Genomic DNA, 26,180 nt, shown 5'->3' with positions numbered 1-26,180 from the left:
GCAGTGTGTCTAGCAGGAGACAGACTGCATGTAGGCCATCAACTGACCTCCTTCTAAGTAACACACGGTCATCACTGGAACCGAGTCAGAACCAGCGTTCATCAGAGAACACAGAAGACCTCCATCCTGCCCTCCAATGAGCTCTCCCTTGAGACCATTGTAGTTGCAAATGAGGGTGGTTTTGGATCAGGGGAATATACGCTACAGGGAGTCTATCTCGGAGCTGTCCTTGAAGTAGCCGATTTGTGACAGTTCGTTGTGTCACTGTGGTGCCAACTGCTGCTCAAACTGCTGCTGCAGATGCAGTACGGTACGCCAGAGTCATACTCCGATCACAATGGACTCCCCTCTCGGTAGTGCCACATGGCCGTCTGGAGCCCAGTATCTTGCGACTGTACGTTCTCCTGACCACCGTTGCCAGAAATCATGTAGAGAGTTTACATTCGTTCCTAACATTTCTACATTGTCGCAAAAGGAATATCCACCTTCTCGTAGCCCTATTACACGAACTCGTTCAAACCTAGTGATGTGCTGATAATGGCGTCTTTATCGCCTTAAAAGCATTCTTGACTGACTTCAACTCACCAAGTCAAGTCTCAACGATAACTAACGCTCAAGATCGCTACAGCGTGTATTAAAAGCAAACCTGATTTGCATCCCCATAGTGGAGCGACTAGCGCCATTCTTTTGCTCCTGGCGCGCAATTCGAGTGGACACCATCTTTCAGATGTAGAAACACGCCTACCAACTTTCGCTAATGTCACAAAACTCCTTGGTGTTGAGATATTTTTTCCGCCGGTGTATATAGTTAAGTTTCGGGTTCTGACAGATTTAAATTTGTATATAACGGAATGGAGATTCTGTAAAATGGTGTGGTGATCAAAGGATTACAACGCAAAGTGATCTGTAGTCTAACGATGTGAGCTTCTAAACGAAGAAAACACGATCAATGGACTGCCAACATTTGAAATGGGCAGCATACTCTTCTGCTAAATGAATACAGCAAAAATGTGTTTGCTTTGGACTGCCTGAAATGGTCAGTAAATTGGCTTTGCAAATAATGTGTTTAATAATGTTTTGCAGTCGTTTGTTGACCTGCGTAAAATCTGAGTGATCAAGAGCATGTTATTCTTGTGGACTTCAGTCCTGAGACTGGTTAGATGCAGCTCTCCATGCTACTCTATCCTGTGCAAGCTTCTTCATCTCCCAGTACCTACTGAAGCCTACATCCTTCTGAATCTGCTTAGTGTATTCATCTCTTGGTCTCCCTCTATGATTTTTACCCTCCACGCTGCCCTCCAATACTAAATTGGTGATCCCTCGATTCTCAGAACATGTCCTACCGACCGATCTCTTCTTCTAGTCAAATTGTGCCACAAGCTCCTCTTCTCTCCAATTCCATTCAATACCTCCTCATTAGTTATGTGATCTACCCATGTAATCTTCAGCATTCTTCTATAACACCACATTTCGAAAGCTTCTATTCTCTTCTTGTCTAAACTATTTATCGTCCACGTTTCACTTCCATACATGGCTACACTCCACACAAATACTTTCAGAAACGACTTCCTGACATTTAAATCTATACTCGATGTTTACAAAATTTTCTTCTTCAGAAGAGCATACTTCAGACGAAAGTAACCTCTTCTATTTGAATGTGTTTCGGAAACCGGAAATAAAATATTCTAATAGTTTTTCTGAAATGTAAAGAATTGCAAAAGTAAATGCTTGCTACCAGACAAATAAGCTGAAGATTGATATAAATGCACACTACTATAAATAATATTCAGAAAACGGTTTTCACACTCTTTGACCTTACTAGCTTCCATTTACATACAATACATGCATTACTTGTTCACTGCATAACCATAATTCGTATTCAATAACAAAGAATTTCAGTTTAGTAAATGCTCAAAGTTACGACCATTAACCGAGATGTATATCCGAAAACGCACTTCGAAACACAGTTGAACACTCCTCAACATTTCTTTGCTGATTTTTGCATAGTCCTTCCTAATTTTCTGACATAGATTTTAGGGTGTGATTGGCATTTATTGTTCTTCATGTACTCCCCATAAGAAAAAAGTCTGGGGCAGTGAGATCCGGGTATCGAGCAGGACAAAAGACAGGCCCTATACGTCGTATCCATCGATCAGGATAATCTCTGTTTAGTATTTCTTGAGCTACAGCTGAGTAATGAGATGGTCAACCATCGTGTTAATACCGCATGGCACCCTGTTCGACAAGGGCGTTCTTGGTCCCAAACTTTCCGATTTCCAGCCATTCAGTTTACCTCCAATGAAGAGTGGTCCAGTGACACGTTGTTCCTACAATTACACACTAAACATTCACGCTCCACTGCCTTTGATGCTCAGCATCCCATAACCATCTTGGATCTTCCACTGGCAAATAATGCATATTACGTCGGTTCACTTGAGCATGATTGGTGAATATCGCCTCATCAGAAAATAAAATGTTTGAAAATGTATCATTTTTAGTTTGTACTAGAACCCGTTGACAAAATTCAACACGCTACTGGAAATCATGCCAATGAGGGGCTTGATGTAGACTAATGTGATATGGATGGAATTAATTACTCTGAAGTGTTCAAAGAACACCCCTTTGCGAAATTTGCGAATCACGTTCCAGTTGACTGCAATTTACGTGAGGACTAGCGACAACTGCAGCTAATACAGCGACTCCGAATTTTCGCCAGTAGCAGTCCTTCTTCGATTATGTTTTCTTGATGTGACACCTCCCGATTTGCAGAATAAGTTCGCAAGTCGTTGAAAATTTCTTACAGATGGCTGTTTCCTTTCAGGGTAAGTTCTCCATATATGTTGCAAGTTGCTCTAATGTTCTTACGAGCTTCACCATAAATGTAAATCATATCGATTCTTTCATTAATCCTGTATCGAACATCCATGATTATAAAACGAAGTGGAGCTCGCGGAGAATACTAGATAATAACGTCTAAATTGGCCCTGGAGAAACTCGTACAGATGTGAGCATATCAGTAAATAAATGAGTATCGTAATGAGAACACAAACCAGCTTACGTAATCAAATGAATTTCCTTCATTGAATAACAATAACAAAATAAAAATAGAGAGAAGGGAGTCATAGTGTGTGGAAACCATTTGTTGTCTTATCTGTCCAATATCACATCACCTATCACCCCTTACGGATAAATGTACTATAACATTTATACTCAATATTGGATGCCAATTCCACTTCGGTGGAGGAAGATAGTCCGCCATATTTAAAAAAAGTAATTTGACCCCGAAAAAAAGAAAAACCTTGGGAACGGCATTTGAAGGACGAGTTATAGTCACTCTTATGTCGCCTCAAGAATACTGTAAACATTTTCGATTTTCCACTTCACTTCCGAGCAAAGTAGCCACGATACTGTAAATGCCTCTTCTCTATGGTGATTTGTTTATGTTGAACTTGGTAATATTTACATGTTTCACTATACATGTTTCACTCAACAGAAAACAACAGTGAAACAGAGGTCATATATATTCAATACTCATGTCTCGTATCGAGCGTGCCTTTTTATGTAACTTCGATGTTCACTATGAATACTGTAATACCCATATGATAATTTTCTTCGAACTGACACATATGGAAATGACTGCGTTATTGTTATAACGTTGTGTAACGAGAAGTAATTTGTTAATATTCCTGGTACAAATATGTTGAAGTGTTATGTGTAAAACTGGTTCATGCCTAGCCACTGCAAGATTTTATGAAGTGCATAACCCGGAGGAAAGTATCTCCGGTTTAGGCGGGAGTGTAAAAGGTGGTTTAACTGGAAGTGGGAAAAATAATCGGTGGCCAACATCGAACTAGCTAACATCTAGAGTGCTTAATGAGGCAAGAACTGTAGCAAGAGTAGATTAATTATACCTCAAATGTGGATTCATAGTGGCTATCATACCATGGCATTTATTGTTTTGCTCTGAATCGTGGAATTTCGGTGCCATGTGTAACACTACAGGTTATTACTAAAAGAGAAAGTCTCCTAAAATGTTACTCCTTTGATAGAACTATCGTTTGACCGTAATCGTCTACTAAAAAAAATTAATCGGACTTTATTTCTTCACCTGTATGAGTACTTACTGAAAGGGAGCAGTAGTTATTTTAGCGGGAATCGAACCACAGTATTACAGTTGGAAAGTAAAGGCTGTGGTCATGCAAATCATAAACGGTAGACAGCCTAAATGGGCAAAGTAATTCCAAGTAAATGTACTGTAACAGAGTAAACTAACTGTCGTTTTAAACTTTACTTAGGAAGAGGAATATATTTTGTTAATCGGACACGAAAATAAAAGCATACTCTAGCATTTATTGGCAAAGTATTCAGTCACGAGACAGTCGCGTACCAGCAGGCCCACAGGGGAAACAGGTGTGCAGCTGCCACAGTTGGGAGCCTTTCACCAGATTAGTGCCACAGCTGAACCCTTCTCCTGGAAGCCTCAGAGATGGTGGCGGCAGTCCCACAGGTCGTGGGCGTGACTGACTGGAATGATGGAACAGCTACGTCCAACCAACATCCACCACAAACATATGCTGACCTCTTAGCCCTACCACCACAACCAGCAGAAAACCCTGCCGCCAGTCAACAGATGGGGCCTAAATGGTAGCCCCATGAGGAAAACAAGGTGGATCGTGATGCTCCAGGGTATGTGGCACGGTGTATAACAAAAGCAAAAAAGACCATGCAGTTAGTGCCCATGCAAACACTCCAGAAGACTGTGTCCATTAACTGGTGTTGCACGGTACATGGCAAGAAAACTAGCTAGTGTATTGTCAAGGGATAAGACAGACAAAAACTTTTTCATTTTTGTTTTAAACGTTCACACGAATCGCTACACCTTAGAGTTAGAAACACGGTGACTTGAGTCGGTCGGGAGGTGCTGGAAACTAACTGCATATGCAAAATTTGCGTACTCCCGCTACATGGATTGCCAAATGGTAATGAATATGAGGGTCAGAGGTGAAGCATTAACCGCAAAAATTACCAGGATGCTTAAATAGTGCCTTTCGATGTTGTGGAGGACAGTTTTTGAAACGTACAGAAAATTTGACACAGCACCTATAACCAACAACCACATGATACCAGAAAAATTGTTCAAATGTATGTGAAATATTATGGGAATTAACTAAAAAAATGGTTCAAATGGCTCTGAGCACTATGGGACTTAACATCTGTGGTCATGTCCCATAGAGCTTAGAACTACTTAAACCTAACCAACCTAAGGACATCACACAACACCCAGTCATCACGAGGCAGAGAAAATCCCTGACCCCGCCGGGAATCGAACCCGGGAACCCGAGGGGAATTAACTGCTAAGGTCATCAGTCCCTAAGCTTACACACTACTTAACCTAAATAATCCTAACGACAAACACACACACCCATGCCCGAGGGAGGACTCGAACCTCCGCCGGGATCAGCCTCACAGTCCATGACTGCAGCGCCCAAGACCGCTCGGCGAATCCCGCGCGGCAGTGATACCAGAAAAGGGCCCGTAAATCTAAGTGCACCATGTCACAAGGGTGCTACAGAATTGGGCACTGGGAAAACCTATGCAACAGAACAGCACGATTCTGTGCACAGGCCTGCACGAAGTGTTCAGTATCTCGATCGATCGCTGGCCAATAGAGGTAACGATGTGCCAAAGCCTTAATGTGACGCATACCCCAGTGCGATACGTGCAGAGACTGGAGTACGTAGCAGTGCAGCGCTGGAAGGGCGAGCACTTGTCAGCTTTGCTCCTCCATTGCACGCTTGAAGGACCCCTGGTCGGTGCTGAGCTGAAGTCACAGGAGAAAAAACACGGGCCACACCGAATCTGTTCCAGAAAGTGCCCACTCGCGCCAACCCATCTGGACAGCTGAAAAGCGTGACGGCGGCCGCAGCGGCTCAAACCTTTCGTGCTGCCGAGCAAAATGTACCAGTTCCTGCTGCAGGATATCATCCGAAGCAGAAATTAGAGCCTCTGTCGACTGAACTCCAGATCAGAACCTGCCGGGAAGCGCGAAAATGATCTGCATTAGCATGCTGGGCAGTGGACCAGTAACAGATGTCGCAACTATAATTGCTGAGAAAGTGAGTCCACCTCTGCAACTGATGGGCAGTCTGGTTATTTAAAGCGAAGGGAGATTAAGGATACCGGGAGCTTGCCGTCGTTGATGAGCAAAATCTTTGCCCCATGCAACAAAGAGTGAAACTTTTGAATGCTATAAACGGTAGATAGTGCTTCCTTTTCCACCTATGAGTAGCTACGTTGTGCCACAGAAAGTGTCTTCGATGCACAAGTGATGGGCTGGTCGGTCCCATAAAGGTCTTGGTGGGAAAATGGGAAAGAACTGCACCAATATCCACTGTTTCTTTAGTCATCAGTCTTCCGAATGGTTTGCTATGGGATTCCATGAATTCCTCTCCTGTGCCAGCCTCTTCATGTCAGAGAAGCATTCGCAACCTACGTCCTCATTCCTGGATGTATTCCAGTTTCCCTTTCCCTCTATTTTTACCCATTGCAGCTCCCTCTAGTGCCTTTCTCGTTATTCTCTAATGTCTTAACAGATGTTCTATCATCCTGTACCTTCTTATTGTCAGAGTTTTCTGTATATTCCTTTCCTCTCCAGTTCTGCGCACAACCTCCTCATTCCTTGTCTTATCAGTCTACCTAATTTTCAGCATTCATCTGTAGCACCACGTCTCAAATACTTCGAGTCCTTCCTGTTCCGATTTTCCCTCAGTCCATATCGAACAATTCTGTGCTCCAAACGTACATTCTCAGAAATTTATTTCTCAAATTAAGACCTATGTTTAATGCTAGTAGACTGCTCTTGGCCAGAAATGCCTTTTCTTCCAGTGCTAGTCTGCCTTGCTTCGTCTGTGATGGGTTATTTCGCTGGCTAGATGGCAGAATTCATTAACTTCAGCAGCTTTGCGACCAACTGTCCTGATAAATTTCTTACTCTCGTATTTCTTCGATTTGCTCTAAACCCATGTTCTGCACCCATTAAACTGTTCATTCCATTCAGCAGATGCTGTAACTGTTCTTCACTATTACTGGGGATATTGATGCTATCGGCAAATCTTGTCACTGATATTCTTCCATCTTGATGTATAAATCCACTCTTGAACCTTTCTTTTATTTCCATTATTGGTTCTTATATGGATTGAACTGTATTTGCGAAAGGCTACATCCATATCTTACACCCTTTTCAATCCGAGCAGTGTTGAGTCATTCTGGTTCGCCTCGATTCCTCTTTCCACCTGCTGGCGCGACCTTTCGCGCTTGCGCTCCGTGAGGTGGCGCTTTGGCTCTTGGCCGGCAGCCTCAGTGGCAAAAAATGGTTCAGATGGCTCTGAGCGCTATGGGACTTAACTTCTGAGGTCATCAGTCCCCTAGAGCTTAGAACTACTTAAACCTAACTAACCCAAGGACATCACACACATCCATGCCCGAGGCATGATTCGAACCTGCGACCGTAGCGGTCGCGCGGTTCCAGACTGTAGCGCCTAGAACCGCACGGCCACTCCGGCCGGCTCTTAGTGGCAGGGACAGCGAGAAGTTGAAGTTGGGCAGCCTTCCGGGCCGGAGAATTGCGGTGCGCGACCAGCGTTCAGAATGAGCTTCTTTCTTTGTCTTGGCCCGCATGCTTTTACCTGTTTGGGGTCAGCAGGTGGGTTAATCGGCTGCATGCCTTTCGAGCGCTTTCGTGAAATGCTAATGTGACCCGTTCTTGCTGGCTTGCTTGTATCGCCGAATGCATGACTTAGGTGGTTAAACCTTGAGGCCGTTTGTTCTGTGGGCCTTTCTGCCGCCACATAATCGAGTTTACTCCGGCTTTCTTTGCTGTGAGTTAGCTTACTGCTTTGTTAGTAGCTTACTGTGTAATTCTGCTGGTGTATCATTAATGTGTACTTAATACATCTACATCTACATGACTACTCTGCAATTCACATTTAAGTGCTTGGCAGAGGGTTCGTCGAACCACAATCATACTATCTCTCTACCATTCCACTCCCGAACAGCGCGCGGGAAAAACGAACATCTAAACCTTTCTGTTCGAGCTCTGATTTCTCTTATTTTATTTTGATGATCATTCCTACCTATGTAGGTTGGGCTCAACAAAATATTTTCGCATTCGGAAGAGAAAGTTGGTGACTGAAATTTCGTAAATAGATCTCGCCGCGACGAAAAACGTCTTTGCTGTAACGACTTCCATCCCAATTCGCGTATCATATCTGCATCACTCTCTCCCCTACTACACCCTTTCTATGTCCTCCGTCAATCCCACCTGATAAGGATCCCACACCGCGCAGCAATATTCTACCAGAGGACGAACGAGTGTAGCGTAAGCTGTCTCTTTAGTGGACTTGCATCTTCTAAGTGTCCTGCCAATGAAACGCAACCTTTGGCTCACCTTCCCCACAATATTATCTATGTGGTCTTTCCAACTGAAGTTGTTCGTAATTTTAACACCCAGGTACTTAGTTGAATTGACAGCCTTGAGAATTGTACTATTTATCGAGTAATCGAATTCCAACGGATGTCTTTTGGAACTCATGTGGATCACCTCACACTTTTCGTTATTTAGCGTCAACTGCCACCTGCCACACCATACAGCAATCTTTTCTAAATCGCTTTGCAACTGATACTGGTCTTCGGATGACCTTACTAGACGGTAAATTACAGCATCATCTGCTAACAACCTAAGAGAACTGCTCAGATGGTCACCCAGGTCATTTATATAGATCAGCAACAGCAGAGGTCCCAGGACGCTTCCCTGGGGAACACCTGATATCACTTCAGTTTTACTCGATGATTTGCCGTCTATTATTACGAACTGCGACCTTCCTGACGGGAAATCATGAATCCAGTCACACAACTGAGACGATACCCCATGGGCCCGCAGCTTGATTAGAAGTCGCTTGTGAGGAACGGTGTCAAAAGCTTTTCGGAAATCTAGAAATAGGGAATCAACTTGAGATCCCCTGTCGATAGTGGCCATTACTTCGTGCGAATAAAGAGCTAGCTGCGTTGCACAAGAACGATGTTTTCTGAAACCATGCTGATTACGTATCAATAGATCGTTCCCTTCGAGGTGATTCATAATGTTTGAATACAGTATATGCTCCAAAACCCTACTGCAAACCGACGTCAATGATATAGGTCTGTAGTTAGATGGATTACTCCTACTACTCTTCTTAAACACTGGTGCGACCTGCGCAATTTTCCAATCTGTAGGTACAGATCTATCGGTGAGCGAGCGGTTGTATATGAGTGCTAAGTAGGGAGCGATTGTATCAGCGCAATCTGAAAGGAACCTAATCGGTATACAATCTGGACCTGAAGACTTGCCCGTATCAAGCGATTTGAGTTGCTTCGCAACCCCTAAGGTATCTACTTCTAAGAAACTCATGTTAGCAGCTGTTCGTGTTTCAACTTCTGGAATATTCCATTCATCTTCCCTGGCGAAGGAATTTCGGAAAACTGCGTTCAATAACTCCGCTTTAGCGGCACAGTCGTCGGTAACGGTACCATCGGCACTGCGTAAATATTTGTAAAGGCCTAGAATAAACTGTTCTTCTGGTACTTTTAAAAGGCTACCTTTTTAAAATTTTGTATTTATTGTGGTTATTACCTCTTTTCATTCAATTTGTTATTGAACTATTTTAGGTGCTGTGGGCCGCACATGCTGTGCGCATTTGGTCATGTGTCAATAAGGTTACTGTACCTGCATTATTACCGAGCGAGGTGGCGCAGTGCTCAGCACACTGGACACGCATTTGAGAGGACAACGGTTCAAAAGCACGTCCGGCCATTCTGCCTTGGGTTTTCCCTGATTTCCCTAAATCACTTCAGGCAAACGCCGTGATGGTTCCTTTGACCGGGCATGCCCGACTTCTTTCCCCATGCTTCCCTAATCCGACGGGTCCGATGACCGCGCTGTTTGATCTCTTTCCCCAAATCAACATACCAAATTGTGTTATTTAAGAGAAGTTCGACCCTTTGGAAATTCTGCCCACGCCGCTGTCCTTCCAGTTTTCTGTTTAAGTATTCTTACTCGAGTTCAGTACCTTCAGGCACATCTTTATGTAAATTTAATAAGGTCATTCTACATCTACATCTACATTGATACTCCGCAAGCCACCCAACGGTGTGTGGCGGAGGGCACTTTACGTGCCACTGTCATTACCTCCCTTTCCTGTTCCAGTCGCGTATGGTTCGCGGGAAGAACGACTGTCTGAAAGCCTCCGTGCGCGCTCTAATCTCTCTAATTTTACATTCGTGATCTCCTCGGGAGGTATAAGTAGGGGGAAGCAATATATTCGATACCTCATCCAGAAACGCACCCACTCGAAACCTGGCGAGCAAGTTACACCGCGATGCAGAGCGCCTCTCTTTCAGAGTCTGCCACTTGAGTTTATTAAACATCTCCGTAACGCTATCACGGTTACCAAATAACCCGGTAACGAAACGCGCCGCTCTTCTTTGGATCTTCTCTATCTCTTCCGTCAACCCGACCTGGTACGGATCCCACACTGATGAGCAATACTCAAGTATAGGTCGAACGAGTGTTTTGTAAGCCACCTCCTTTGTTGATGGACTACATTTTCTAAGCACTCTCCCAATGAATCTCAACCTGGTACCCGCCTTACCAACAATTAATTTTATATGATCATTCCACTTCAAATCGTTCCGCACGCATACTCCCAGATATTTTACAGACGTAACTGCTACCAGTGTTTGTTCCGCTATCATATAATCATACAATAAAGGATCCTTCTTTCATTCGGGCTGTTTATAATATTGTTTATTTCCCTATACAAGCTCTGGTAATTTGATGCTGCTAGGGGTTGTAGAAAAGTAGCCAGAGCCCTTTCGTCAGGTTATTTGGGTTGCACCCTCCGGTTACTGAATACCAATATTTTTGGGTCAAGCGGCGTCACTTATGTTCCTTTGACATTTATATTTATTCTTCAGAAGGAACTCATTGTGACTTCCTGTCTTGTGACTGTCCTGGCCGTTGTCTGAGGCAGGCGCCAGGAGAGAATGCTAGTGAAGTGTAGCGCTTGTCGACTCGCTGTGGCGGCACGTGTTACAGTCGCACGTGTGGCTGTTTGATCCCGTCCTCCTTTCCTGTGTCTTGGCCAGACGGGTGTCTTAGATTAGATTAGATTAGTACTTGTTCCATAGATCATGATGTGGAACGTTTTAGGTAAATATAAGGTGTCTATACAAGATAATACATATGACAATATTTTTAATTATTTTTTTTTTGGTGGGGGTTGGGGAAATTACCCACTTACTACATCCAAAACTTCATCTAATGAGTATAAGGATTTGTCATTAAGAAATTCTTTTAATTTCCTTTTAAATGCTATATGGCTACCTGTCAGACTTTTGATGCTATTAGGTAAGTGACCAAAGACTTTTGTGGTAGTATAATTTATCCCCTTCTGAGCCAAAGTTAGATTTAACCTTGAGTAGTGAAGATCATACTTTCTCCTAGTGTTGTAGCCATGTACACTACTATTACTTTTGAATTCATTCGCATTGTTAATAACAAATTTCATAAGTGAATATATATATATATATATATATTGTGAGGCTACAGTGAAGATCTTTAGCTCTTTAAATAAGTGTCTGCAGGATGATCTTGGATGAGCTCTAGCAGTTTTTCTGATTACACGCTTTTGTGCAATAAACACTCTTTTACTCAATGATGAGTTACCCCAGAATATGATGCCATACGAAAGCAGAGAATGAAAATAGGCGTGGTAAGCTAATTTACTTAGATCTATATCACCAAAATTTGAAATGACCCTAATAGCATAAGTAGCTGAACTCAAACGTTTCAGCAGATCTTTAGTGTGTTTTTCCAGTTCAACCCCTCATCAATGCATACACCTTGAAATTTTTGAATATTCTACCTTAGCTACCGATTTCTGATCGAAGTCTATATTTATTAATGGTGTCATTCCATTTACTATGTGGAACTGTATGTACTGTGTTTTGTCAAAGTTTAATGAGAGCCCATTTGCAGAGAACCACTTAATGATTTTCTGAAAAACATCGTTTACAATTTCACCAGTTAATTCTTGTCTGTTGGGTGTGATGTGAATATAGAATAGCAAGTCATTAGTATATATTAAGAACAGCGGAGGATCCAAGACCGAACCTTGCGGCACTCCATTCTTGATTGTTCCCCAGTTTGAGAAATCATCAGTTTTTTGCATATTATGTGAACTGCTTATTTCAATTTTCTTCACTCCTGCCTAAATTGGGGATAGTTAAATTACTTTGGGGTGAGACACTTATTTCAGTTAATCTGGGGTGGGGAGTGATTCTCTGAGCGATTCTGTAAATGCTAGCAGAGCAAAACGGTTTTAAGGGAGAATGGTTTATGCTCATGTTTCTAAAAGGTTCTTATTTGATTTACATTGTAATTGTTCTTTTAATGTGCCCCTGTCCTGTATCTGTTCTGGGGACATATCAATTTATTGTTAACGATATTTTTAAGGGCATTTTACTCGCCGATTGGCAAAAGCATTGAGCACTTCAATTGGTGTTAACCTATAACTTTTCTGATATCTGTTTGCTAGTCCTGTTCTTCTGGCTGTTCTTCATGCACAACTATATTACCTTGTAGCAAGTTTTATTCATTGTGTTTATGGACTGTTTAAAGGTTGCTTGTTTACGTTAAATCAAGCTTGCAGATAAAAGTTGTCGTATCAGATTCTAGTAATTCGTAATAAATGCAATTTCTGTTGTTGAAGAACTGGATGATATCAAATTGGGGCCCAGTCCTTTCATGTTTACCTGGTACCTTTCTGGTTCTTTATGCTGACTTCGTTCTTGATCTTCCACTCTGTTTCCTCGTGGTTTTTGTACATACTGTACATTACTAGTCTTTCCCTGCAGATTACTGCTATCCTTCTCAGAATTTTTAACATCTTCCACCGTTTTACGCCGATGAACGCTTTTTCTAGGTCGACAAATCCAAGGAACGTGTCTTGACTTTTCTTCAGTCTTGCTTGCATTACCAACCGCAACGTCAAAACTGTCTCTCTCCTGCCTTTTCCCTTCCTAAAGCCAAACTGATCGCCATCTAACACATCCCCAATTTTCTTTTCCATTCTTCTGTATATTATTCTTATCAGCAACTTGGAAGCCTGAGCTGTTAGGCTGACTGTGCAATAATTCTCGCACTTGTCAGCTCTTGCAGTCTTCGTAATTCTGTGGATGACGATTTTGATTTTTTTCCGAAAGTCAGATGGTATACAGCCAGACTCATACCTTCTACACACCAACCAGAATTGTCGTTTTGTTGCCACTTGCCGGCCGCAGTGGCCGAGCGGTTCTAGGCGCTTCAGTCTGGAACCGCGCGACCGCTACGGTCGCAGGTTCGAATCCGGCCTCGGACATGGGTGTGTGTGATGTCCTTAGGTTACTTAGGTGTAAGTAGTTCTAAGTTCTAGGGGACAGATGACCTCAGATGTTAAGTCCCATAGTGCTCAGAGCCCTTTGAACCATTTTGTTGCCACTTGCTCCAGTGATTTTAGAAACTCTGAATGTTGCCTGTCTCCCCTACCTTTTTGGTTTTATGTCTCCAATAGCTATTTTAAATTCTGACTCTAATACTGGATCCTCTATCTCTTCTTCGATCACTTCACCAGACCTCACCCTCATAGAGGCCCTCAACGTACTCTTTCCACCTATGAGCTCTCTCCTCTGCATTTAGCGGTGGTATTCCTATTGCTCTGTTAATGTTACCACCCTTGCTATTAATTTCACCGAAGGTTGTTTTGACTTTTCTATATGCTGAGTCCTTCCGACAATCATTTCTTTTTCGATTTCCTCATATATTTCAGGCAGCCATTTCGCCCCAACAACCCTGAACTTCCTATTTATTGCGTTCCTAAGTTACTTCTGTCTTAGTATTCCTAAATGCCACTGAACATTTTTTCTACTTCCTGCTGTCATCGATCAACTTCTTCTGTCACCTGTGATTTCTTCACAGTTAACTTCTTTGTACCTATGTTTTTCCTTCCAGCTTCCGTGATTGCTCTTTTTAGACATATCCTTTCCTTTTCAACTGAACTGCCAACTGAGCTTTTCCTTACGACAGCCTTAGAGAACTTCAAGTGTCTCTCTTCATTCCTTAGTACTTCCGTATCCCACTTCTTTGCGCATTGATTCTTCCTGAACATTCTCTTAAACTTCACTCTACTCTTCATCATTTCGAAATTGCGATCTGAGTCTGTATCCGCTCCTGGATACGCCTTACAATCCAGTATCTGATTTCGGGATCTCTGCCTGAGCACGATGTAGTCTAACTGAAATATTCCGTTATCTTCTGCTCCTCTCCAAGTACACCTCTTCCTCTTGTGGTTGTTGAACAGAGTATTCGCCATTACTAGATGAAATTTATTGCAGAACTCAATTCATTCATAGTACGAAGTCTATATTCTCCCTTCCACCTTCATTCTACTCCTTCGATCGAATTCCAATCCCCCAAGATTATTAAATTTTCATCTTCCTTTATGTATTAAATTATCCGTTCAGCATCCTCATATACTTTCTCTCTCTTTCTCTTCATCTTCGGGTTGCGACATCGGGATGTATACCGGAACTATCGTTGATTGCTGTCGTTTCTGATGAGAACAACCCATTACTGAACTGTTCACAGTAACTCATTCTCTTCCCTATCTTCCTATTCATAACGAATTCTACTCCCGTTATGCTATTTTCAGCTTCTGTTGATATTATTCTGTACTCATCTGAATAGGAATCCTTGTCTTTCCGTTTCATTTCACTGACTCTCCCTATTTCTTGATTAAGCTTTAGCCGTCGTAATGGGAGTCAAACAGGGAGCGGAGCACAAACAGTGCTTTAGAAAGTGAAAAACTGGTGACAGTTTGGAGACCAGATGAACGTGATGTGAACCAAATCAACGTGTGGGGCCTGTGGAAAGGACATTTTCTAGAAGCCATTCGAAAGCAGCCTGATGGTTTTGTAGATGCTCTTGTCATGTAGAGCCCGTTACCCAGTTGTCATCAAGGTAGTTGACGCATCATGGAATGTCCTAAATCAACTGTTGAAAATATCGTTGGTAAATATGAGGCACAGATGAGATTCCAAAAGGCAAGAAATATCTCGAAGCCTGTGTCCTGCGGCAACTGCAGTTATATGTTGTGCAAGTTGATGCATAAAAAGTATGAGACCTCTGACAGTTTCGACAACTCCTCCGGCTGCGGTGCTGGATGCAAATCCGTGATACAGTGCTCATTGACTGAATGTTTAAGATCACCGCAAAGACAAACGGCACCGTTTGGTTTCTGACTCACCACCAAAGGCGTGACCCCCCCGACCCGACGGAATACGATAAAAGGCGCCAACGTCATACCTGAGACTTGACGTTAGTCTTGTCGGACGTGGAGAAGGGAATGGGGTGGGCTCTACAGACTGTAGACACCGCCGACAGCTCAGGAGAGACACGTGTCTACTCGACCCAAGGCGTTCTTCGTCAGCTGAGCGTATGACCATAGTAAGGAGTCCAGATCTTGAAAGAAGACTGAGTGATGTACTAAATGCACTTTGTCAACTATCAGGAAGCCAAAATCCGAAAAGGTGTCTAACCCAAAAGTATTTTGCGCGAATGGTGAATTTACCACTAACAATGTAAGTTGCCACTTCATATTATTATAACATACAGAGATGCAGAATTGCTCCTTCAGAGGAATACTCTGTTTACTATAAGCCACAGCTTGAGATCGTGATCACTGCAATGCAGGGCAGCCCGAAGACCCAACTACTGCTCATGTGTCTACCTGAAACTCTGTCAGTCTCCTATCCACTGCCGATGACATCAGAATATGCTGGAGTGATGCCTTTGGGGTCCAAGCCCAGGGAAGACACTCTGGCTTCCAATGACAGCCTCCACCGATTGTCACCAACTGTTGTGTCGGATCCCACATATGACCTATACATCAAGGCAATCGTGTCAGAGCTGCACTAAAAGACAGTCTGGACAGGACTGCCGAATGAGCGAAAACAGGTGTGGAAGGAGAGAAACACACAGAGCATGGAAAACGTTGTGACTGGGGATTATGAAGCTTCGGTTGATACTTACCCACTGAGTATGATTTGAGTGGAGGGCAGTGTTACTGGACTGGGATCGTCAGTGACGTCAGCGTAAGTGGTTCAGTGGAAGACAAGGCCAACTGGCTCACTCCATGGTGGCCTGGGAGATGTTTATCACAATTGTTTATTTTTCCCTCCTCTACTTGTCGGAAAGCACAGTGCGTGCAATACTTCATGGCCCCTAGCTGTCCAGACGGCGTGGAAGTGGATGGGACAACAGAAATGGTGGGGGGTTCCCTTGCAGGTGGGACAACTTCGGGGGGAAAATATGTTCTGCAGCTTAAGCCTTCACACAAATGATTATACTGCAGGAGTTGTACAGCTAGCGAGTCTGCAAACGATCATATTATCAGGTTATGCCAGTGTGACAAATAACGCTACAAGTGAACTTTTTATTACATAAAAGCACAAGGGGTAGAGGATTATACCGAAAATCGCAGGCGCTACTTATTTTCGTTTCTTGTTGCCATTTTTAAATGAGTTTCTCTTCCGAAAACACAATGGTGTTTTCAGATTTCATATCACTAATATTCTCACGCAGTTGCAACTGTGACAAAATCGTGAAGCAACCTGCTCGTAATCAATCATGGTACCACACGTCAGTTCCACCTACTGGAATATAGCAGTTGGCAACGGATCTGAAAGTTTCCATTCGACACTGATAGCTATCACACGGGTTTGGGCGGATCCAGTGGCTGTTGCCACTGAGCCACACCTCCAGTAGCCCTGTACTTCGAGCGCCCTTGCGAGGTGCCGGGACTAGCGGTGTATTTAACACTAAATTCTTCTAGAATCTACATATGTAAATGATGCTCTAAGCCCCCCCTATCCGAACTCCGACTTTTGCTGTTGCACATGGATTAAAAAATATATGCGAACTGACTGTAATCAACCCTGCAAGTGGAGTAGAAAAGAGTTTGGCAACTGCAATAATTTAATTTGATAAATAAGTTAAATAAAGGAAGGTTTCATTAACATAGTGAGAAATGATGGGTTGCTCTACCGATTAACAGAATGAAAGTTCTGTCCAAAATAACAATATGATTTATTAAGACTAAACACAAAATAATAAACAAAAACACATGAAACATTTATAATACATCAAATTGGCTCAAATTGGATACTCAAACAAACGCTGTGAATGTGAAGTTGTCCCTAAACTAGATTGTGAGGATTATGACGAAGTGGTATGTGGAGCCAATCCCTTGCAACTCAAATCTTAAGAGAAAACACATAGCCAACCCAACATTAATTGCTGCTACCCAAGACAGAACAAAGTTGGAAAAAGACGAACAGGCGCGTTCTGCTGAGCTCTGAGTACCACCTAGGAAAATCCCTGTCTGCCGGTGCTACGGACATACCTTACCAATCTGTCTTCTTAACTGCAAGAACACGATTTGGCGTACCGGAGGCGATGGGTGGTTGCTTCGACGTCCTCGACCGAAAGGCGAGAGCCGACTACTCTAGAGCACCCATACATGCCGAACACCGAACATTCCCGCCCCCACGACAGTGGCCGTGGTTAAACGTTCCAATCAGCAACTCGAAAACCGGCGGAAAATTCCACTCCCTTGCTGGAGCACTACCATTCCACCAATGGAGATTCTTGGCGCCAACTTCTGCGCTGATTTTGCTACGTCACGGAGCTATGCCCTGAGCAAGCCAATCACAGTTACTATTTTGCAGAAAGCGCGGGAATTTTCCCGCCACAACTGCCTGGGTACACAAGTCATTCCCATGCCTCGCTGGTAGCCCGCCAGAAAGTGTTTTCGCTAAGTTTCTGCGAAGTAACGGGACCTCTAGCCCAGCCGCTACTTCAGGCCCCTCCGGGCGTGTCTTTTGACAATGTCGGCGTCTGGAAAGCATTCACTCGACTCCCTCACACCCTTTCAAAATCAGCAGAGCCCGCCTGTCACCGGACCACCCGGGTGATGAGAGACGCTACGTGGGAAGTCCGTGTGTGAAAGAATAGCAACTTTCCACCGCATGCAATTAGAGAGGAGAATCGTAAGATAGAAATATGAGAGGGGGCTCATGCCACCTCTCATTGCCCCTACGCCATTTTAGATTGTAATTGGTGAGCGGTTGGCTCACTTAGGAGCAAGGTAGTGAGTCAATCGCCCAAGAACAATCTTGAAAACTGTCTCCACATGCCGCACTCTATAAAGAAAATCACTGCAACTGAAAAATGCAGCTCATGGAGGGAGGATTATTTATGATGTAGCCAACGTCACCTTCTTAATATGGAACTCTAACACTCACATCACACATCCATAGCCAGGGAGCCCCTTCCAAACATCGATTCACACAGACTTTCATGCTCTAAATATGGCCCGGGCATGTGAGCCAAATATGGAGCAGTTTATTCTTTACAATCAGAGTTGGAGTGCTCCGCAATTAAATGCCCAAGACGTTACAACAATTTGTATCATTAAACTAACCTGAACTCACTCACACATGATACTATTCAAGTTAACAATCTCTTTGTGAGCTTTCAGAATCTAATACGACCTCCGATTCATTCTGTCTCCCTGCAGCAAGAATAACCTTTACAAAATGTTACCTGAACTGATGGTCCATTCACAATGACAGTGGTGGTATCTGCTTCAGTTTATGGGGACTTCAGGCACACTGTTTGCATACACACAACAATAAATACAAAAATACAAAAAAAAAACATGGTGTGGAGAACAATACAGTAATTTGTAATTTGTGCGCCCTACTCTATCACTTACATAAGAATTACAGTGTAAAACACAAACACATATAAGGTATAACATACATTACAAAAACAACACTAGAGAAAGAAATGTAAGAAAAAAAAAACAAGGTTCATGGGGAATCAAGTTGTGCGTGCACATTGCACAGTGTTCACGACTGTGATGAGAATGAGGCACTAAATCACATTGTTAGAAATATTCGAAGCACTTCACAAATTCCACACTACTGACATCACATAGGGCTAAACGCTGGGTGTTGTTGCTACGTTGTTGCAACAGCAATAGTGTGTGCTGGAGCATCTGCAGTACTCTGTTGAGATTGCAGCAAGACCCACGGATATGATCACAGCAGTACGGTAGGAAGACACAGTAATAGGCTCTCCTCACGTCGATTATTTGTCTCTGAGGTCTACTTGTTGGGATACATCACAAGTCTAGGTCTCTTCTCTTGCTGGACAGTACTTTACGTTTCCCATTATTGCAGTTCGACGAGGGATGATGGCACGTGGAGTGACTCCACAAGTGTGTGAGGTCATCCATACAGGATCACACTAGTAGCGACGAGTGCTATAACTGCTCTCTAATAGAGAGGAGAAGTTAGAAATGAGACAATTCATTTGTTAGAGTTTGTGACACGATACTGCTTTGTGTATGCAGATCGGCCAATGCTAGTGAGTTGTATAAACCCAAACAGGATATAGCGTCCCTTTCTGTCCTGAGGCACATGAGACGCCGGTTATGACACCATATGTTATCTTCTTCGTGTACTCACGACAACGTGGTCTGCCGCAGGGAATCCCTCCAAATGGCTGCCGCGTCCGGAGAGCTTGTGGCCCGGCGAGGCTGTCTGCCACCTAATCCCTCAGGTATACGGCCCGGTGACTGTCAGCTTGTAGGACCGGATGCTCTCGCGCCCTTCACATCAGGTGGCGCGCTGACGCTCTCCTTGCAGGTAGCCGATGACCTCTTGTTTTTGCTCCGCCTGGCCTCTGCCTTCCCACGATTTCCGTCATCTGCACAGTTCTGACAAAAATCTTATGCCTAACTTTTTCCCATGACCTTCTATGTTATAATAAATTTACATAACGATACATTGATGGTCTGTCATTTCAGACACTCTTATTTTATTTTATAGTTATCAATCTACGGCTATCTAGGCTATCTAGGCTATCTAGGCTATCTAGGCTATCTAGGTGTATCTAAGCTAGACATGGAAATAATCTATCTTGATATTTGTGTAGAGACCGATCTCACTACTGTACATGGTGTGTGACGCTATACTGGATGAACCATTAAATGTGCGGGCCCGCACTAATATTACTATTAATTATATAGATCGACAGTAGACATGCTCAAGAATTAACTACCATTTGCCAACGATCTACATTCTATGTCTTTTAATTAAATTATGTTGTTATGCAGGTCTAAGTTTTACTGTGCTATAAAGAACATGCAACTATTATACTTTCGCTCGCCCGTCGTCCCTCCATCTCGGGTCTGTGGTTTGGTGACCTGAAAAATAGCATTCCAACAGGCGCGCGCCAAACACTTGTGGTAGAAAACCGCCACAATATTAAGGATCTAGTTATTGTAAAATCCTAAAGTTCAATTTATCCTAGTATATGGTACTCTCTCTATTTTTTTTTTTTTTTTTACCTTATACAACACTCTTACATAATTCCTGTTACGCTGAGATGTCTCGCTGCTCGCCGCTATTGACGACAGTGATGTGCGCGCCGTACGACATGGCCTCCGAGTTCTCACTACGTCTCACTGAAACTCCAGAGACTGGGTTAGCCATGGCTATACAAGACAACAAATTCATAGTTGCAACTTCTTTTTCTATGTTATGCAGTATCCGCGATCAAAGCACACCTTTCCAGAGGCAATGTAATATGACCAAGCCAGGACTGGTTCCTGTTGAGGATTCCGTCGCCCAACACACGCCAACTACAGAGTATGTCACGAATCTCCAAGTATAATACCTTGGTTATTCATCTGTGACACTCACGAGCAGCACGCTAAATCCCCAACCAGCACATTGGCATGGTAGGCTTTATGCCCGCCTTTCTACCGTCTAGGGCACCATTGGAGTCAAACGCTCACAGGTTCACCCCGCCTTGCAAGACAACGATGCTGGCGCATCACTGTAAAAAACTATACTGCCCATATTCATCCTTGAAATCACGCAATATACCACAATCTTGCAGTGCACTGACGCGTGCCTGCAAGCATTGGTATGAACGTCTCACGAACTGGTTGTGGCCGCTATGCAGCGTATCACGACTTCTCAGAACGCTTCTAAGAGCACGTTCTTGTATGCGCCCGTTTGTGCGACATCTCGTCACCCATCACTATCCCTTAACATGGACACCAGATAGGAAAGGACAAGAACATTGCTCATGGAAAGGTAGTGCCTCTTATCGACAGTGGAGATCGCGAACATAAACAAAAAAAAATTAGCAGCAGTAAATTCTTATGCGTGAAAACGCAACGTGTTAATACTTTAACAATCTTAATCTATTAATGCAACAATTATTGTTCCCCGAAGAAAGGTTTATATATTTGCCTATTCTACTATGTACACCACTTAAACTACTATTATTCCACGAACTTCTTTGTGTGAGAGATGTGGTGGAACCCGATGGACTAGCGCCAATCCCTTGTTAGACTCCCCCTCCTCTGACGTGCATTAGGATTTGCAGGTCTAATCTCAATCTCCTGGTTCTCCTGTTGTCCTTGATTTCGTTCTCTCCAATTGCGGTCGCTTTGCCGTTCATTATTCCTCCTGTCCCAGATTCCTTGTCTAAATTGACCCTGTTCCCTGACGTTCTGGTTTCCGTGTCTCTGGTTTCCATAACCTTGAATAGCGTAAACTTGATTTCCGTAACCCTGGTTTCCTAACTGACGAGTGCGATTATGCGATCTGTTGTCGTCTTCCCTTGCTGGCCCGTGGTATTTGTTATTTTGCGCCTTCTTCCTGTCCTTTGCGTCTTGTTTATCGAAGACTACTTCGAGTTCGCGCAATAGACTCTTGAATGCTTCTATGTCAGATCCACACTTCCCGACAAGTGTCTGTTGATACCTAACAGGCAATTTGGAAAAACAAAATTTGATGATTTCTCCCTTGCTATATGGACTATCTAAAAATTGATTCTTCTTGAGTAAATCATCAAAAAATTTGGTTGCGCTCCTTTGCCCAGACACCTCCAGTTCAGGACAAAATATTATTTCCTCTTTAATCCTGTCTTGCGTTTCCTTTGACCAGTAGATTCCCAGGAACGCATCAACAAATTCCTGATAAGTCTGACACGTCGCTGTCACACCCCGCATCTTTTCCGCGGCTTGGCCTTCGATGTGTCCACACATGAATTCTAATTTTGCCAGGGTTGGCCATGATGACGGTAATGAATTTGTAAACTGCATCACCCAGCTCTTGGGATGCATCGACCCTCCATTATCTCTGAACTTTTGGAATTTTAGTATCGACAGGAAGTGATTGTGATCAAAATCCTGTCCGATCCTCGCACTGGTGTTGTCACTCGTTTCCGATACTTGCACGTCTGCTGAGTGTCCTGATCTATCTTGCTGATAACTGTGATGTGCTACGTCTGTATCACAGTGGAAGCGGCATTCAGCATTCACTCTTCTAAGTGGGCTGCCATTATAGGAGCTATTACTCGCTGTTTCCGCGAGTGCATTGTTCGTTCCGCACGCTGTCACTGGGCTAGAGCACGGCGGGCTTTTCCTCGGAGACACAATCCTGTGTAATCCATCATTGGTATCCGAACGCGCAGTGCTCGTGTTCCCGTTTCGCTCTAGTTTTGCTATCCGACTCTCTACTTCTTTCATTCGTTTCGTGATGTTCGTAACCGCAATATTACCTTGGGTTTTTAAGAACGCTAGGGATTTTGAGTGGGCTTGTGTCGCACGTCGCAAGCGACCTGCAAGTTGAGAAGTTACTTTTGCGATTTTCATTGCCCCTGTTGCTGCCGCTTTGGCTAGGCCTGCTACTTTTTGTGCTACCATTGACAACTGTCTTGCTTCTCCACATTCTTTCTTTATTGTTAGTAATTCCCCTCGAATCTCTCCTATATGCGAAATTATTGCCTGAGTGTCCTTCTTACGCTGTTCTTCAGTTTCTTCCTTCTCCTTCCTACGCTGTTTCTCAGCTTCTTCCTTCTCCTTCTTGCGTTGTTTCTCATCTTCTTCCTTCTCCTTCTTACGCTGTTCGTCAGCTTCTTCTTTCATTGATCGTAGGAAGCTCAGTATTGGGTTAATGTCATCATTTTGATCCTCGTCACACATGGGTGATGTAACTCTGGACACCTGGACGCTAGAGCTCTGTCGTGACCGAGTTAGCCTCTGTCTGCACGCGTTCGTTTGATAGTAAACTTCTGCTGCCTTCTCGACCTGTGTGCCTGTCGCTGTTTCATCCTCTACCTCACTATCACGGTCGCGACGTTGCTCTAAGATCGCGTCCAAATCACCTTCCTCATCAATGACCCTGTCGTCCTGTGCTGCTAAAAATGTGCCCATCTCATCTCCGAACCTATCCTCGTCAGTAACCTGCCTTTTATCCATTATGCTATTCTCTTTTGTTTTAGTTTCGCTCAATGATAGTCGTGCCTTACTTCTCGTGATCATTCATAAAAAAAACAAATTTATCTATAATTCACGATAAAAATCATCTACCCCCAATATTTCTCCACATAGACATAAAATTTCAACAACGCCATTCCAACGCTGTAACTACAAGCACGATTTGTTGTGGTACAGAAACTGCACACAAACCCGACAAGTGTGATGAGGTACGGATACCACATCAAAGACACACACACAAAAAAAAAACAATGAGCAAACAAAAAATATATACACTGAAAACAAAAACTGTAATCATGCGCCGCTAACAAAAACTAATCGCGGAACCACAAGAAAAATAACTTGGGTACTAATCATAAAAATAGTAGAGAAAAAAAATTTGAATGTTCCTACTAAGAATACTGTTTGTTAATCAGTGATTCACAGGAAAGGTCCGAGGCTAAGGGTCGCCATTTTATGCGAGGTGCCGGGGCTAGCAGTGTATTTAACACTAAATTCTTCTAGAATCTACATATGTAAATGATGCTCTAAGCCCCCCCCCCCCCCCCCCCGCCCCCTATTCTAACTCCGACTTTTGCTGTTGCACATGGATTACAAAATATACGCGAACTGACTGTAATCAACCCTACAAGTGGAGTAGAAAAGAGTTTGGCACCTGCAATAACTTAATTTGATAAATAAGTTAAATAAAGGAAGGTTTCATTAACATAGTGAGAAATGATGGGTTGCTCTACTGATTAACAGAATGAAAGTTCTGTTCAAAATAACAATATGATTTATTAAGACTAAACACAAAATAATAAACAAAAACACATGAAACATTTATAATACATCAAATTGGCTCAAATTGGATACTCAAACAAATGCTGTGCATGTGAAGTTGTCCCTAAACTAGATTGTGAGGATTATGACGAAGTGGTATGTGGAGCCAATCCCTTGCAACTCAAATCTTAAGAGAAAACACATAGCCAACCCAACATTAATTGCTGCTACCCAAGACAGAACAAAGTTGGAAAAAGACGAACAGGCGCGCTCTGCTGAGCTCTGATTATCACCTAGGAAAATCCCTGTCTGCCGGTGCTACGGACATACCTTACCAATCTGTCTTCTTAACTGCAAGAACACGATTTGGCGTACTGGAGGCGATGGCTGGTTGCTTCGACGTCCTCGACCGAAAGGCGAGAGCCGACTACTCTAGAGCACCCGTACATGCCGAACACCGAACATTCCCGCCCCCACGACAGTGGCCGTGGTTAAACGTTCCAATCAGCAACTCGAAAACCGGCGGAAAATTCCACTCCCTTGCTGGAGCACTACCATTCCACCAATGGAGATTCTTGGCGCCAACTTCTGCGCTGATTTTGCTACGTCACGGAGCTATGCCCTGAGCAAGCCAATCACAGTTACTATTTTGCAGAAAGCGCGGGAATTTTCCCGCCACAACTGCCTGGGTACACAAGTCATTCCCAAGTCTCGCTGGTAGCCCGCCAGAAAGTGTTTTCGCTAAGTTTCTGCGAAGTAACGGAACCTCTAGCCCAGCCGCTACTTCAGGCCCCTCCGGGCGTGTCTTTTGACAATGTCGGCATCTGGAAAGCATTCACTCGACTCCCTCACACCCTTTCAAAATCAGCAGAGCCCGCCTGTCACCGGACCACCTGGGTGATGAGAGACGCTACGTGGGAAGTTCGCGTGTGAAGGAATAGCAACTTTCCACCGCATGCAATTAGAGAGGAGAATCGTAAGATAAAAATATGAGAGGGGGCTCATGCCACCTCTCACCCTCTGTCGCGGCAACATAGGAGGGCCGGCGGCAGAAAGACGACCTGGTCGCACTTGGAGCCACCATGCTGCGACACCTTGGTTCGTGCTTGGGACAGTCCGATTCCTCCTTGTTGACATTGTGATGGCTGCACTGTAATTCTTTCTGCACCATTTTTCATTAGTCTTCGTAAGCTTAGAGAAATCCATGTTCAGTAAATCTTCTGTTTGTTGTGTTATCTTGTTCGCTACTTACTTCTGCTCCTGTCTAGGTTTCCTATGATGACAATTGCCACACCAGACTGTAGCCACCTCTCCTTACCGTTTTTATGGTGTCGTGTATAACAACAGTTGAGGACAAGTAACGTCAATACCTCATGAAATGTTCGTGCTTGATATACCTAAATTAAAAATGTGATTCCTTCATTTACGTTGTTACGAACTTATACTAATTGACATTTGATCAGCTTTCGAAGGTCCTTCAAACAATGACATCATTTCACTGAAAAAATCTGTAGTCATCCATACATGTTGGTAGATAAGAAAGTTTGGCAAGTTAACGATGTGTCAAAGTACTCGCCGCTTTGCATGCAATCATTTGCCAAAAAATCGTTCTGGTAACTTGAACGGTTTCTGAGATATCAATCTGCTTGTGAGATATGAGAGACTGTGTGAATATTACAGATTCACTATATCGTTTGCAAAAACCATCAGAACTGCACAACATACAACCAAGTTCGTTGAGACTGGAGAGAGACACATATTTCGTCCCAATTTTATAGACGAATTCAGGATGTTAGCTCTATTTATTATGCAGAAATATGAGATCCAGCGTGCACCAAACGGAAACGCCAAGTGATCCCTATTTTGCCCTGCGAGCTATTCGAATTTCACTCGGTACCTTACTAAACTTGGAAATATCACAAT

Source organism: Schistocerca americana, chromosome 6, assembly GCF_021461395.2.
Source record: "Schistocerca americana isolate TAMUIC-IGC-003095 chromosome 6, iqSchAmer2.1, whole genome shotgun sequence".
Classification (NCBI taxonomy): domain Eukaryota; kingdom Metazoa; phylum Arthropoda; class Insecta; order Orthoptera; family Acrididae; genus Schistocerca; species Schistocerca americana.
The sequence above is the reverse complement of the archived record's forward strand: the minus strand, read 5'-3'. Positions refer to the sequence as shown.